General features: G+C 38.9%; 1 non-coding gene across 1 annotated transcript; it reads right to left on the minus strand.

Annotated features, from left to right (window-relative positions):
* Positions 1 to 11,301: 11,301 nt before the first annotated feature.
* LOC132616369 (small nucleolar RNA R71) lies at positions 11,302 to 11,406 on the minus strand. Its single transcript, XR_009573154.1, has one exon. It is a non-coding gene; the product is annotated as a small nucleolar RNA R71 (small nucleolar RNA).
* Between the last annotated feature and the right edge of the window lie 3,988 nt (positions 11,407 to 15,394).

Consider the following 15,394-nt stretch of genomic DNA (forward strand, 5'->3'; position numbering starts at 1 on the left):
GGTAAGCATCATAGGCCGACTAAGATTAGTTCATGTATATAAGCATAAAATCAACAGGATAAACAGATAGGCACTTAATACTCAAATTCAAGTCACAGAATATCCTATAACAGAGTCATAACCTAAGATGAGGCTTCTAAACCACAAGTCTGTCAAGTCTCAATAATCTCACCTGATAATCACAAGTCCAATTTTCGTCCCTAGGTAGAGTCACCATTCCATAATTTAACTCAGTCAATGGTCATATTTATATCATAATAGGAATTCAACAAACCACACCAAAATTAGAACTGAATGAGCATGTAACAATGCAGAATAAAATGTAATGATGTGCAATGCAAAATATGATGAAGTGCATGCAATGCAATGCAACGCACTGGCCAAATACCTCACTCCTCAGTTACTCGTGTACACACATGTTAATTGGCATCATTCCCCAATAGTCATGACCTTCAAGGGACCCATGTTGTCCATGTACCACTCGTTCCGGATTAACTTCTCAGACCCGAGCTCACAACTTGGCCACATCTTCACCCCCGGTCAAATGTGCCTGATTATATCCAGGTCACATCCTCACCCCCAGTCAAATGTGTCTTTTCATTTGTATAGTAACACTGTCACATCACTCTCAATGATCAATTTATCAAGTGCCATGTATCAAACAGTATCACAAGTTTAACAAGAAGATTATATTAACTTCTTCACTTATTTCGCATCGCAATATACGTCTCAATGTATTCCAGTTCATTAGTATGTATAGACTATGAACAATAGCAATATCAATGTCAAACACAAGGCATCATGCCACGAGTCTTCCATGAATCATTTCCAAACCATTTCCATCATGTATGAGTGTATGAATGCATAAATAAGTGTAAACATGGTAAATCAATGCAAATAAACTAACGATGAAGGTACAAGTCACGAGCCATATGTCATATCAAGACTTAGATCAACTCAACCATGAATTGAATCACACAGACCATCTCAACCAACATAAGAGTCTACGTCCCTCTTTACTTCCACATAATGAAAGTACGCCTCACAACTAAGTCTTGTATCACTAAGATGCTCCATGTTTCGACATATTATCATGAAAAGTAAATCATACATCAAGTGTTCATCTACGTACTGTCATAAGTTTATATCACAATTCAAGCCTAAACTCATTAACCTTCCTTTCTCCGATAATATGTGTCATAATAAGAGAGAACTGAGTACAACACGACAATTTATATAATAAGTGTAATCACAATAATATAGCAACAAGCCACTATCAACACCAATCAACCTAATAGAAATCCATCCCCAATCACCACAATATGAATACAACTACACCTTATATTTTAGTACATAATGTAATGGCGACGATCCCTCAAAATCAGAAGTCATACCAATCTTGCTAATATCCAACCAAAATACCATGTCTGAAGACCTAATCATGCTTTCTCCCGTCAATTCTACACAATACATACGTTTTGCTAATCAAAGTCTAACTAAAGTAAGTTGTAACCTACCTCGAATGCAGAACAGGAGCCACAAACTACTCCACACAAGCCTTCTGTTTTCGAAGAGCCTCAGAACGGTCAAAGTCTAACAATATGGTGCTAAGTAAGCAAAAACCCTTGTGTTTAAACAAGAACAACAATTTGGGGAAGAAGACCCACTTACTTCTACCCTTTTCAATGGATGAAATCATCCTTTAATGGTGAATTTATCACAACTTCTATCTCTATAATCATTAACCTTCAATTCATGGATTTCTAATAAATTTCACCCTTTCAAATAGATTTTAGGACAAAGTTCCAATTGTTATTAGAACCCTAAGTATCAACATGCAATTTCAACCATAAAAAATCAAATTGCCTTCCTATAAAGTGATAATATATACTCCTAGATGATTAATCAACAACAAAATCAATAGCCCATCAATTATTTAAGGGTTTACTAATTCTAGAGTTCTAGGATTTTTACCCACTATTGATGGACCTTAAACTAATCATAGAACTTGAAGAAGAAAGTCCAAGGAATAAATAAAGGTGGGGACTTACCCTCCTAGTTGCTTTCACCAATGAATGGAATAAAGTTTGCCTCTTTCTCTCTTCAAAACTGACTTTGGGATCTTATGAGTAATGGCTTGGAGTTGGAATATAAAAAAAAGGGTATTCTGCCCCTGTCGGTTGCTGCGTTGGTCACCATGGCCGGTCCAGCGGTCCCGCTAAGACAACCTTGATTCTGCTACAACGAACCTACTGGAATAAGCCGCACAAAAATGATCATAACTCCCTCATATGGAGGCGAAACACGACGATCCTTTTTGCTATAGCTTCATAATTATGATACAGATCTAATTGTTCAAACCTCACATAAAACAAAGGTCGCTTAGTCAATTTGGAGCCTTTTCTAGCCAAAGTCCTATGGTGAAAACATCGAATACGAGCGCGCCAAAACCCAAACCCATGTGGAACTCTTCGAAATCTTACCAAAACTTGTGGGCAAGTTCAAAATCATCATATTTACTTTTTAGAACTTTGAAAATATTGACACAGCGTCATCCTCATCCGACGTTGACGGTGATCAGCTCTAGCTCGTTAACTTAACTAGCTTCTCTATCAATGACTCAATTTACACTCGAACCTTGCAGGAACCAACCTAGTGACTTCATTAAGTTATATATCATACTGACGGGACTTGGATAAAGGTCAACATGGGTAAATGGGTCAAAAACACTATAACGACCAAGTGGGGCATTGTAGTTAGTCACTATGGTGAATTCCCGATGGGTTCCTTTGAATGGTACACTTGGATGGGGTAAGTCTAGGTGTATTTGTGTTCTTGGCTAGGGGTAGTCAAGGGTTGCATAAGAATTATCGGAAGGGTGAGGGATTATAGGAGTTAATTCCTCACTTACGATAGAGTTGTAACCTGAATTGCTCGGTTAGTGGAGTTGAAATCCTATAGAGGTAGGTCATGATTTTTAATCCCTTGAGCAAGGAGTTTTCCTCATAAAAATCTTGTGTTGATTCTCGCACTGCATTGCATAAGGGAACTGGTACACGACCAGGTCCTTCATATACTGTTTCGTGGACGCATAGCCTGCATCAATTGGTATCAGAGCGGGTTCTTTCTAAAAGGCTAAAACTTAGAGAGGATCTTCATTATGGCTATTTCACCAAGCCTAGAGAAAGAATAATATATCATAAGACCACCAAGTTCCAACAGAGAATATCATGGATGGTAAAAGGGGAGAAGGCGTAACTTTTCATGGCTGAGGATCTAAGCTGTGGGACATCATTTGCAATGGACCTTATGTTTCTATGAAAAGTTATGGGAGTAAATCTGGGACTGGTCAAAAGATTGAGAAGAAGCCAAGAGTTGACTGACCTAATTTCTTGAAAAGAAAGTAGCCTGAAGTGAGAGGAGGCAGTCAAAAAGTACTTTAATAATGTTTACATGAATAATGACTGCTCAAGGCATATAACTGAAAGAGTGGATGATTTCCTCTAACTCAAGGCCTACCAAGGAGGGAGTGTGTCTTGTGGAAATGGCAAGAAAGGTCATTCTTGGCCATGGAAAAAATTGGTAAGACATTCTCCCATGAACTAAAAATATGGCACAGGGGAACCTAGTCCCTGCAATAACAGTAGAAGCAGCAGAATCTTCAGAAGGCAAATAGGAACCTGGTCCCTCTATCACTCTACTTGCTAAAAACTGATTATGTAAGACAGTGGACAAAGTAGCAGACATCTTCACCAAGGCACTAAACAGGGAGCAATCTATAGGAGATAGGTTTGATCGAGCTCAACTTGTTTCCCTTCCTCAAACCTCTTCAGCCTTGGCTATGTTAAGAGGAAAGGTACAAGGCTAAAAGGTGTTTTCTGGAAGCATCTAATTAACACTTGTACGGTTACAGGTACACACACGTGCCAGGGTCAGGACAACATAAGCATAAATGACGTTGCACAACTCAGAGCTCTTTCCTGGCCTTCAAAATTGTCAACGGACCTGGTTTCCATGACTAAGGTTAGTAGTGTCTTCAGTGCTTAATATGTCTAGAACTATCTAGAATGCCATGTCAATAAGACACTTCTGCTTCTATTCTGATCTGAGCTCTTTAAATGCCTGTCCATGCTGAACCTCTTCGTACCTCAAAAGAAAACCATTCCTCTTCAGATCTTGCCAAAAACAAAATTTACCATATCTGAAATCTGAATCGTCCTTCCTTACTTGCCAGAATCAAAACCCCAACATATCACTACCAGATCCTAAAGATAGTCTGACTCTGGTACGTCCCACTTTCATCGACTACTCTAGAATAAATAAAGAACTTTATGAGCCCTATGTAGACCTTCTCCTCGATGACTCTAAATGCGGGGGAGCGAAACGGATCTAATATCATGGAAAGTGGAACTGAAATTGTTAAGGGGCTTGAAGAGGCCTTAAAGGAAAAAAATCGCAATGAAGGAACTAGAAGGATCTGATGATGAAACAGATGAAGGGGAAGGAACCTATTAGGGAAGAAATGGATGCAATCCACAATGCATGCAATCCATTGGAAGAAAGTTATCTGTCACGAGTAATCCTTGTGGTAGAGCCGAAGAGACAACATGCACATCTGCTCTCTGTGAATCACAACAATCCTAACATGTCAGACAAGGATGGAAACACCTTCCCAGATACTGTGATAGATACCAAGATGTGCCACCATATGGAGCATAATGTTTATTGGTATAGCCATGGCTCATTACCATGTACTGGTTGATGAGAACGGATCCAGCATAGCTACAAATTGGCTATGCTATATATGCAAGGTGTACATGTTCGGTCTCCATGAGTCCACCAGCCTATTATGCATATTTGGTTGCCCGTTGTGCACGATATTACATTGAAGATGATGTGAAAATCATGGAGAAATGAAAATGCTCAAGAAGCCAAAGGAACCAGGTCTCTGTGGTGCTGCAAAGGAAGCTAACTCTTAGCTAAAGACTGAAAATCTTTGTCTAGACCCACTAATCCTTAGTTCTTGAGCCCCTCCTAGTCCCTCCTGAATATCTGACCCTTTGTATTCCATCGCTTAATGACTGGCACTCAGGGCAATTTAAGCATCATATTTTGTATTGACTAAGTCTACTATGTTTTTGATATGCTTAATCTAATCTAGGCAATTACTCTGATTTGTGCAATGATCTTAATACTTGTTACTATTCTTGCTTATGTTGTGTTGCCCTAGTGGCCATGAGTTAATGCTATTGAACTTCTTTTTGGCTTATGCTACTTTTATTACTCTTTTCAATGATGCCAAAAGGGGGAAGCAAAAAAAAAAGGTGCGAATGAGAGGAAGAATGATGTGAGAGAGACAGTTTGTCATCATTAAAAAGGAGGAAAATGACTATATGTATGTATTGATGATTGTCAAACCTGGTGAAACTAGAGAGAGCAAGAAACCCGGTCCTCAATATGACCTCTCCATATAACACGCAGTCTTAAGAATATAAGAGAGACATGTGCGAAAAATAAGGGGAACTGTGAAAAAGGGAAAGAAGACTGAAAGCTGGGCAAGTGAAGGGCTGATCCGCAGGGGGAACAAGTGGGAACCTGGTTCTCAGAGGGAAGTTTGTCTCTGAGTTTATTATCATCAAAAGGAGGAAATTGATATGTCATGACATGTTTTGATGATTTGACAAATCACACTCAAAGAACCAGAATACTACTATATATCTCGAGGTCTGAGTCTCAGGGGGGATAAATGAGGTATCTGTGTAAAGGATCTAGTCCTTAGGGGGAATACAAAGGATGTCTTTTTGTCATCATCAAAAAGGGGGAAATTGATAAGAAATGATATGTTTTGATAACATGACAAACCATAAGGAACCAGATATACGAACCAGATATAATTAGATTCATCTATCTGAACTTAGTTAACCTTATGATATTTCATATGCTGGTTGTCTAACATGCTCCGTGAAAGATCAGATGTCTGCAGGAATTGCTCATATATGAGAGACCAGTGATGCTGATTCAGAAGGACTAGATGGGATCAAGTCTCCAGCCTACTCAGCCAACAATGCAGTTGTAGAGCTACAGACAGTGTAGCCAGTACTTACAACGTGTTCGAAGAACAGATGAGGAAATAGTTCTCCCAGATGAAGGTTCTAATCACTGATGCCGAAAGTCCAAATCCGCAGTTGTAAAGTGAGCGGCTGAAAAGTACAATGCAACTATACAACAGTACCTCATCAAGGCCAACTGATCAACGGTCCAAATTTCATGAGTGGTCACCTCTACTCTCTCTCTCTCTCTCTCTCTCTCTCTCTCTCTCTCTCTCTCTCTCTCTCTCTCTCTCTCTATCCGTGCATATAAAGATATCATCTTCCAAGAGAAGACTCATTCTCGCACAATCCAAAATTGCTCAATCCAGAGTGCAAGTCTCCACCTTTCAAGGTGTTCCTCAAGAACAAAGCCACAACAACCTGAAGGACCAGGTCCAGAACAGAAGATGCTTTAGGTCCTTTGGTTGTTGAGTCCTTCTTCTTTTGTGCTTAAACTGTAAACCTGCTCTTCCGTGAAAAGAAGTTGTTTGTAGGTGTCCAAAATTCTCAAGGTTACATCCACAACCGCTTGAGTGGTAAACTAGGCTAGACTTAGCATAGTTGTATTAGTGTGTGGCTAGAGTTAGTCGCTGTGGTGAATTTTCAGAGGGTGTCTTTAAGTGGTACTGTCACGACACTATTTAGGATCGCGCGGGCACCTACCTTTCCCTCCTCGGTAGGCGAACCCTCAATCAAATAACACATCAACCAAGTAAAGACAATCCACTCAATCCAGTGAATATATATATATAATTAACATCGGAAATCAACTTATGTAATAACTCAAGATTAAAAATGAGTACAACAGTTAAATAGTTATAAACTCATCCCGACTTCCCACGCCCTTGTCTAGACTAGTACAAGAGCGACTAATAAAAATTTCAGAAGGGAATACAACAATAAGACTAATTCCCTCTCCCGAAATGAAGTGGGAGGAGATCTTCAAGATAGGTACCGTGCATCTCCCAACGTATCAAAATCAATCACCTAAAAAGCTCTACACCCAAAAAGGGACGTAGCAAGAGTAGTATCAGTACAATTACACGTATTGAGTAAGCATCATATGCCTACAATGGTTAGAAACACATATCAGTAAAAGAATTCACGAGTAAGCAGGATAAACAGCTAGAACAATACCATACATATATTACCACTCGTTATAACATCAAGACTCTTAAATTCATGCCAACTCTCCTCTAGTGGCCACCAATCAATTTCACAACAGATTATGCTAGTCATATACCACTATGCCATTGATTTTTAGTAGAGGAGTCCACTTATCATTAAGTTATTCCTTATCTTTACATCCTTTGTAAGCCAAACATATAACTGATCCTACGACGATCTAAGAGATAAACTAACAAGTATAAGGCAACCATAATCATAACCAAGTATACTTCATTGCCTAAGTAGAACATCTAAACCCAAATATGTCAAGTTCCAATGTGCCCAATCCGAACCAACATCATAAGTAAAGCACCAAATCATCTCAATACAAGACAAGATGCAGTGCAATACGATAATGTATGAATGCAAATGCAATGTTGTGTACACATGTACTCCAGACGGAAATATCGACATCTCAGTAGCACAACCCAAGGTGACTCGTGAAGTCTAAGAGCCACTCATCCCGGATCTTTGCCCAACAGACAGACGAGACTCCGGATCTTTGCCCACGGGGGGTTCTCACCGGCACCACCCTGGGGGACCCACGGAGTCCATGCACACACTCAAACCATGATTTCGGAACTAACATCGGATATCAGACTTTTACATCACTCTCATTTCAAAAACTGAGCCAAGCTCATCACAATGATTTAGCAAGTACCAAGAGTATGCCATGAAGAATGAGAATGAGTGAAATGCATGTGTCAACTTCAAGAATCAGCTCAATATCACAAGTACCAACATAGTACACTAACAATATATAAGTGTCACAAGTCCCAGTATGGGTACACCAACAATATATCAGCAACTACACAGGTGACACAGAAATGAAATCGTAAGCATTATGATCTCAACTTCAAAAGTAAAGTACCACCATATCACAATCAAGATGTAACAATAGTTTGAACATCTACTGATAGCATGTGGCATCAAGCCACTAACAAAAGGACAATTAATCAGAACATAATATTACCGCTTTCTCTTTTACTGCTTATCAATGCTTACTACATGATAATTTCACCTTCTATTGACATGCCATCACTACTACCAATCTAGAACTAATTTACAATCATTGGTACATTTCACCCGCCTAATACCAATCAGGTCCACAATAATAGCATAGCACAACCTAGGCACATCTTATAGCAATTCTCACTCAAACCATAGAAAAAATATGAAATCAACCACTTCTTCCAAGTCACATAGAAACCACCGATTCTCAAGGAAACCAATACAAAATATCCTAAGGAATCTACATGCCACAAGCCCGAACACACAAATCAAACGACAATACCACCCAATGATTCCATCCCAATTCTCCAATTCCTACACATGCATTCTCCGTTCCTTCTAATACATGAATATGGGAAACTAATCGGAGTCTACCGAAAGGAAGCCGTAAGCTACCTCAAGGCCGAGCGGGTGCCATGAGCATCCGTTGATTCTTCAATTATTTCACCACGTTGTAATCCGCAAGAAGGAACTCGATAACATCATGAGACCCAAAATAGGATTCACCGTTAGAACTCTTATAAAAGACTTTGAATTGATAAGGTAAGTTTGGGAAATTATCCTACCTCTAGATTTCATTCATAACAACACTAGGTGATTTGTTAACCTCCATTCATGACTAATATCAACTATTTCAAGCCAATAGCTAGGTCAAATTGCCATTTTTATCTACCCTTTAGAAATCCGTCTTCAAGATTCATAGAAGAGACCCATTTATAATCTAGTAGGGAAATGAGAAACTAAGTTAGTAACCATTATAAGGTGATGAACAAGAGGGAATAACTCAATGAATCCATATTAAGAGCAACTAACCAATCATCTTTTTAAGTCTTAGGAGATTGTGATACCCATTCTTGTGGTTTCTAAATGAGGGACTCTTAATAAGTATCACTAATAGGAAGAAATGAATGGGAGGAGTTAAAGGGATTACCTTTCCTAAGAAAATATCAATTTTGGCTCCATAAAGGCTCCAGGGGTGGCTGGACTCTTTAGGGTTTTAGAAAATGAGGTCAATTCCCGAAATGTAACTTAAATAGGGGAAATCATTGCTCGTAACTGCTATTGCGGTCTGAGACGTCGCTCCAGCAATACCGCTTTTACGACTGAGGCAACGCTGGGGCGGTCTGATGTGGCGTGATTTTACGCCACAATCGAGGCTTTTCGGCTATAAGTTTTACTTGTTTTTAAGCAAGTCTATGTGATTTTATGTGTTTTTTATTGGATTTCAGGTATTAAGTGTTTTGATGGCAAAAGTTAGAGAATTAGGTGAAAATGCAGAAAGAAGTGGAGAAAATAACAAATCACTGAAGAGGCAATTTTACGGAGCAATTAGACGGCCCGCATAACTTTCTGCGGAATGTCAAATATACCGTATAATGATCACAGTAAGCATTTCACCGAAGGTCCATCCTGCGGAACAATTATACGAACCGCATAATATTTGATGGTCCGTCAAAATGTATCGTAGAAAAACGCAGGAGACTGTTTGACGGTTGAAGGGAAGCAAATTGATGATCCCCATAACGGCAATACGGTCCGTAGAATGGACCCGACGGGCAATTTTGTCTTTTCACTTCTCACGACTTAGGGTCTTATAAATACCTGAGATAGGTTTCTTGTACTAAAGACATCAAATTTAAATTTTCTATTCTTCTTAGCACTACATACTCATAGTTTTAGAAGTCTTTTGGATTACTAACAATTGCAATTACTTTTTCCTCAACACCAAGAAATCAAATCGTAAGCATTATGATCTCAATTATTTCTAATTGTTCTTCTTTTTCTATGAGTAGCTAAATTTCCTTACTAGGGTTGTGAACCTAATGATGAGTGTTTTGTGATTGAATTTGTGATTAATATACGCATAATGGATTGTTAGGGTTTATTTATTCTTCATTGTTCATTCATAATTAATGGTTGCGAACATTGACTAGAGCCATAAACCTTGATTTATTTGGGAAAATAATTAGGGTTGGTAAGAATAAATAACAAGGATTCAAATCTTTAAACTTTGTTTAATAAATTCACTTAGAAATAAAAAGAATTTTCTTGGCATAATTAACCATTCTTCATAGTTACTTTCTTATATTTGAGAAAATCATAGAAAGAGGTAATCTTTATTTATTGGGAAATAGTAGAGATTCATATAGAGGTTAAGTGCATTCATATAATGATCCATTAGAAGTATATTAAGATCAATACCCATGATCATACACCCTATCTAAAGGGGACACAACCTTTGTTTATTTTATCCTAAATTACACATCCAAAGCAACTAGTTAGCTATTAGTACTTAACACCTAACTTTTACCAAAATCATCGGATTAAGACATTAGACCTAAATTAAGCATCCTACGATTTTATTAACCTTTTCACACCATATTCCCTATGGGATTCGACCCCAACCTCGTTGGGTTACTATATTTGACAACGTCCGCGTTATACCATTAATAGGTGTAATTTGAGTGTATCAAATTTTGGCGCCGTTGCCAGAAATACGGTTTTGAAATTACTAAATAGTGTTTGCTTTGATTGAAGTCTTTTGCTTATTCCATCACACCTTGTTTGCTATTCTTTGTAAACCAAGTAAACATGAATCAGGATCAGCAAAATCAAGGTGCTGGTAACCAGGGGAATCGATTGAATAATCTGGCGAATGAATCAGATGAAGAGAGGGTTTTCGCTGATCTTATTCCAGAGGAGGACTATGCCTCTACTATTGTTCATCCTCGAGTTGGAGCTGCTAGCGTGAAAATTGACTCCTCTCTATACCAGTTGTTGAAGCTTGAGGGATACTTTCGGAACTCTACCGAGAATGACCCTCAACGTCATTTGCAGAATTTTATTGATGTGTGTGCTAATCACATCCAAAAAAATATTTCACGAGATGCTATTTGGCTGAGGTTATTCAAATATTCCTTAGCTGGAGATGCAACAACATGGTTTGAGAAGCTGCCCCAAAATTCGATTACTACATGGGCAGAGATGGGGACTGTTTTTCTCAAGAAATGGTAGCCTCCTAGCAAGAAGGCTGAAATTCATGACAAGATCTATGAATTTAAGCAGCGACTGGGGAAAAACTATATGAAGCTAGGGAGATATTCAAGGAGTATTTGCAGAAAAGTCTGAATCATGGTTTTTCGAAGCACATATTAATGGAGAAGTTCTACCGAGGGCTAGATCCAGTGATGCAGTCAGTTGCTAACAATGCAGTTGATAGTTGTTTCATGAACAAATCTTATCGACGAGTGACCAACATACTTGACAAGTTGAGTACTCATAATCAGACTTGGCACTCAAACAATGTTGATGTTGTACCTTATGGTAGTGCTATGACCAAGAATATGGTAAAGGAGAATCTAGATACCCAGCAAACATTGGCAGAGCTTGCAACAAATATTTCCTTGCTAACAAAGAAGTTTGATTAAACCCAGATTAAAAAGGTGAATGTTTGTGAGGATGATGTAGGTATGCCAAAAGGGATGTACCAGACGCAAGAGGGTCCGTTTTATGATGGGCCTCCTATGAAGGTTGAAGATGCTAACTATGTGAATAACTCTCAAGGGGGTTATCAAAGAAAGAACTACGAAGGTGGTGACCAAAATCAGAATCAATGGAGACCTCAGCAAGGTCAAGGTGCTTATAACAAATCAGGAAACTACAAAAATAATTATGGTGGTGTGAACCAAGGGAGTTACAACAACAGTAACAATTTTGGGAACAAAAGCTCTAATCCTTATATACCACCGAAAGGGCAGTCAACAAAGCAAGGTAATTCGAAGGTTGAAGCAATGCTTGAGAAGATTCTAGCAAATCAGTCTAAGTCTGAGAGGACTTTATCTGGGCTGACAGAGACAGTAGGTTCCCACACAGTGGCTATTCAGAAGCTTGAGTCACAGATGAGGGATATTTCTAAAGAGCATCACCCTCCTAAAAAGGGAGGACTTCCGAGTGACGCTATTCCGAATCTGAAGAATGAGGGAGGCGGTGTAGACCGTGTGTTTTCCATCACTGCTAGGAGTGGTAAAATACTCCAAGGGGCTGATAAGAAGGTTGTTGATCTTGAGCCGATAGATGAAGAGGAAGAGGTGCAGTATGAAGCACAAATTATTGTTGATGAAAATCCTACTGACAAGAAGGTTGCTGATATTCCAGAGATTATGAAGAAGGCTGATAACACGAGCAAGTAGACTGTAAAAGGGGATCTCCGCCCTTTGACTCAGCTTTTCAAGTCTAAACCTCCCTTTCCTCAGAGGTTGGTAAAGAAGAAGGAAGATGCTAAGTTCGAGAAGTTTTGTGATAAATTGAAGCAGATCTTTGAATTTTCCCTTCTTGGAAGCTGTCAAGGAGATCCCGGGTTTTGCTAAATATTTGAAGGACCCGCTGACCAAGAAGAAAATGTTTCAACATGAAACTGTGAGTTTGACTCACATTGTGAGTTCCATCATCTCAACTACTACTGTTCAGAAAAAAAAAAGATCCTGGGGAGTTCACCATTCCTTGTTCTGTTGGGCACCATGATTTTTCTTAAGCTTTGTGTGATAATGAGGTGAGTATTAATCTGATGCCACTTGCTATATACAAACAATTAGGTTTGGGGATGCCAGGGCCAACTACTATGAGGTTACAGATGGTTGATAGGTCTATAAAAAGGCCTGTTGGTGTGGTTGATGAAATTATGTTGCCCGCTGATTTTATGATTCTTGACTGTGCTGTTGATTGGGACATCCCTATTATTCTGGGAAGACCATTCCTTGCTACAGGGAGAGCTCTGATGGATTCGGAGAAAAATGAAATCAAGTTCCGAGTCAATGATGAAAAAGTTACTTTTCAGGCTAGCAAGGGGATGAAATTACCAAGTGCTTACGAGAGCATTTCGGTAATTAATTCGTTTGATGTTGTTAATAAGGCAGTAGAGTTCAAGATTGAAGAAGAAATTTTGGGTGAAGCTCTAGCCAGTATTCTTGTGAACTTTGATACTGAAGACATGGAAGGTTATGTGGAGACAATTAATTCACTTGTTGGGTTGGGTTCATATTCTTACCACCCAAAGAAGATAAATCTTGATCTCGAAAATAGAACAACTTCTCTAGAAAAGCCTTCGATCATTGAGACACCTAAGTTAGAGCTTAAGCAGCTCCCATCACATCTGAAGTATGAGTTCCTTGGTCCAAACAATACATTGTCAGTGATTGTTTCAGCCCTACTGATCGAGGAACAGATTCTACAGCTTTAGGAGGTATTGTGTGAATATAGGAGTGCTATTGGTTGGACCATAGCAGACATTCGGGGAATTCCATCTGGAATCTGTGAACATAAAATCCAGTTGGAGGAGGATAGCAAACCGAGTGTAGAGCATCAAAGGAGATTGAAAGAGAATATGCAAGAGGTAGTTAAGAAAGAGATCATCAAATGGTTAGATGCTGGAGTGGTTTACCCAATTGATGACAGTAAATGGGTGAGCCCAGTCCAATGTGTTCCTAAGAAGGGCGACATCACAGTTGTGCATTTAGTCGGATGCCCTTTGGGTTGTGTAATACTCCAGGCACTTTTCAGAGGTGCATGATGTCGACCTTTTCTGACATAGTAGAGGACTACTTGGAAGTGTTCATGGATGAGTTCTCGATTGTGGGTGTCACGCCCGAACCTGGGCCTAGACGTAACACCGCACCCGGTACCTGACTGCATGCGACCGAGCGAACCAACTAGCTGGCTGAATCAACATGTGATACCAAAACATAACTGACTTATAAAATAAGACTAACACATGCTGATTAACTGGAAGTCTGATTGAAATATCATAATGTGGAAATACTTAGACAATCAGACAACATCTGAGAGTAGACAATATGGCTAAACGAAAACAACTGAACAATTGAGTATAACTGCCAACAAGGCTAACATAACAAATATCTGACTATCTGGACTGTGTCTATGAAGCCTCTAATAATACTGAATAACAGAGTTATCTATAAACTGAAATAACTGGATAGCTGACAATGCCCCAAAAGAATCTGGGGCTCACCAGTAGCTGATACATGCACTCCTAATTAGCTGAGTCATCAACCTGTATACCGTTTCTTGCATCTCCCCCAAGCAATAAAAAGGGACATCAGCACATTTGAATTGTACTGGTATGTAAAGCAACTGAAGCAATAAAATACCGAAACTGAAACTGAAATTGAACTAAACAGGAAAGCAAGAAGCTGAAGTACTCCCTGTTCTGGATGAAGAATCACCTATAAAACTGTAAATATAAATGTGTCCTAGGGCCCAAATAATGTGCACAAAAACTGTAGCCTCAGGCCCAAGTAATACGTATGTATAAACAGTGGCCTAGGGCCCAAAAATACAGATATAGGTGTTCAACATTAACAATTTACAAGTCTGAGACTGGCAATAGCTGATAGCATGATAACTGTTTCTGATTATGGTACTCATGCAAATAACTAGTTATACACTAACTGAAACTCATGTGATAACAATGCATAAGTCAATAAAGATTGCGTGCTGAGTTCATGATGTTCAAAGTGACAACCATGAACGAATTCTATAACCACAACCCTAGAAGATAACAGCTCTATATCATGTCATGAAACTAGGGCTAAACTATATTCTGAGTCAAATTACTGACAAGTATGAAGAATGAGGCGTAGGGAGAATCATGAATATTCCCTATCGTAGATAGTTAGCCTCACATACCTTAACTCCAGCCTTTGAGCGTAATACAATGTTCGCCAACCCTTTCAACTTTGATCTATATCAATACAAGTCAAAGGGATTCTATATTAGCAATAATATCCATGCTTTGGTCATCTAAGCATTTTATCAAACACTTAGTTGGCATAAAGCTCCACAATCTCCATTAATGGTGTTTCTTCACCCAATTTCCCATTCTATTACTTCTAGGTGATTCTACAATCTCAATTAGGTGTAATTAACATCATTCTCCATTACCCATACGATTATAACAATCTCAAGTCAACAATCCAAAACCCTACTATAGTTCGTGTAATTCTCCTCACTAAACCCATTTACTATTCTCCCAAGAACTCATCAATTCACTATTGTAAATGATTAGAGTGTAGAAGCATTACCTTTTTGACGTTCAATCCTCTTGAATTCGA

The sequence above is a fragment of the Lycium barbarum genome, chromosome 10 (genome assembly GCF_019175385.1).
Source record: "Lycium barbarum isolate Lr01 chromosome 10, ASM1917538v2, whole genome shotgun sequence".
Classification (NCBI taxonomy): domain Eukaryota; kingdom Viridiplantae; phylum Streptophyta; class Magnoliopsida; order Solanales; family Solanaceae; genus Lycium; species Lycium barbarum.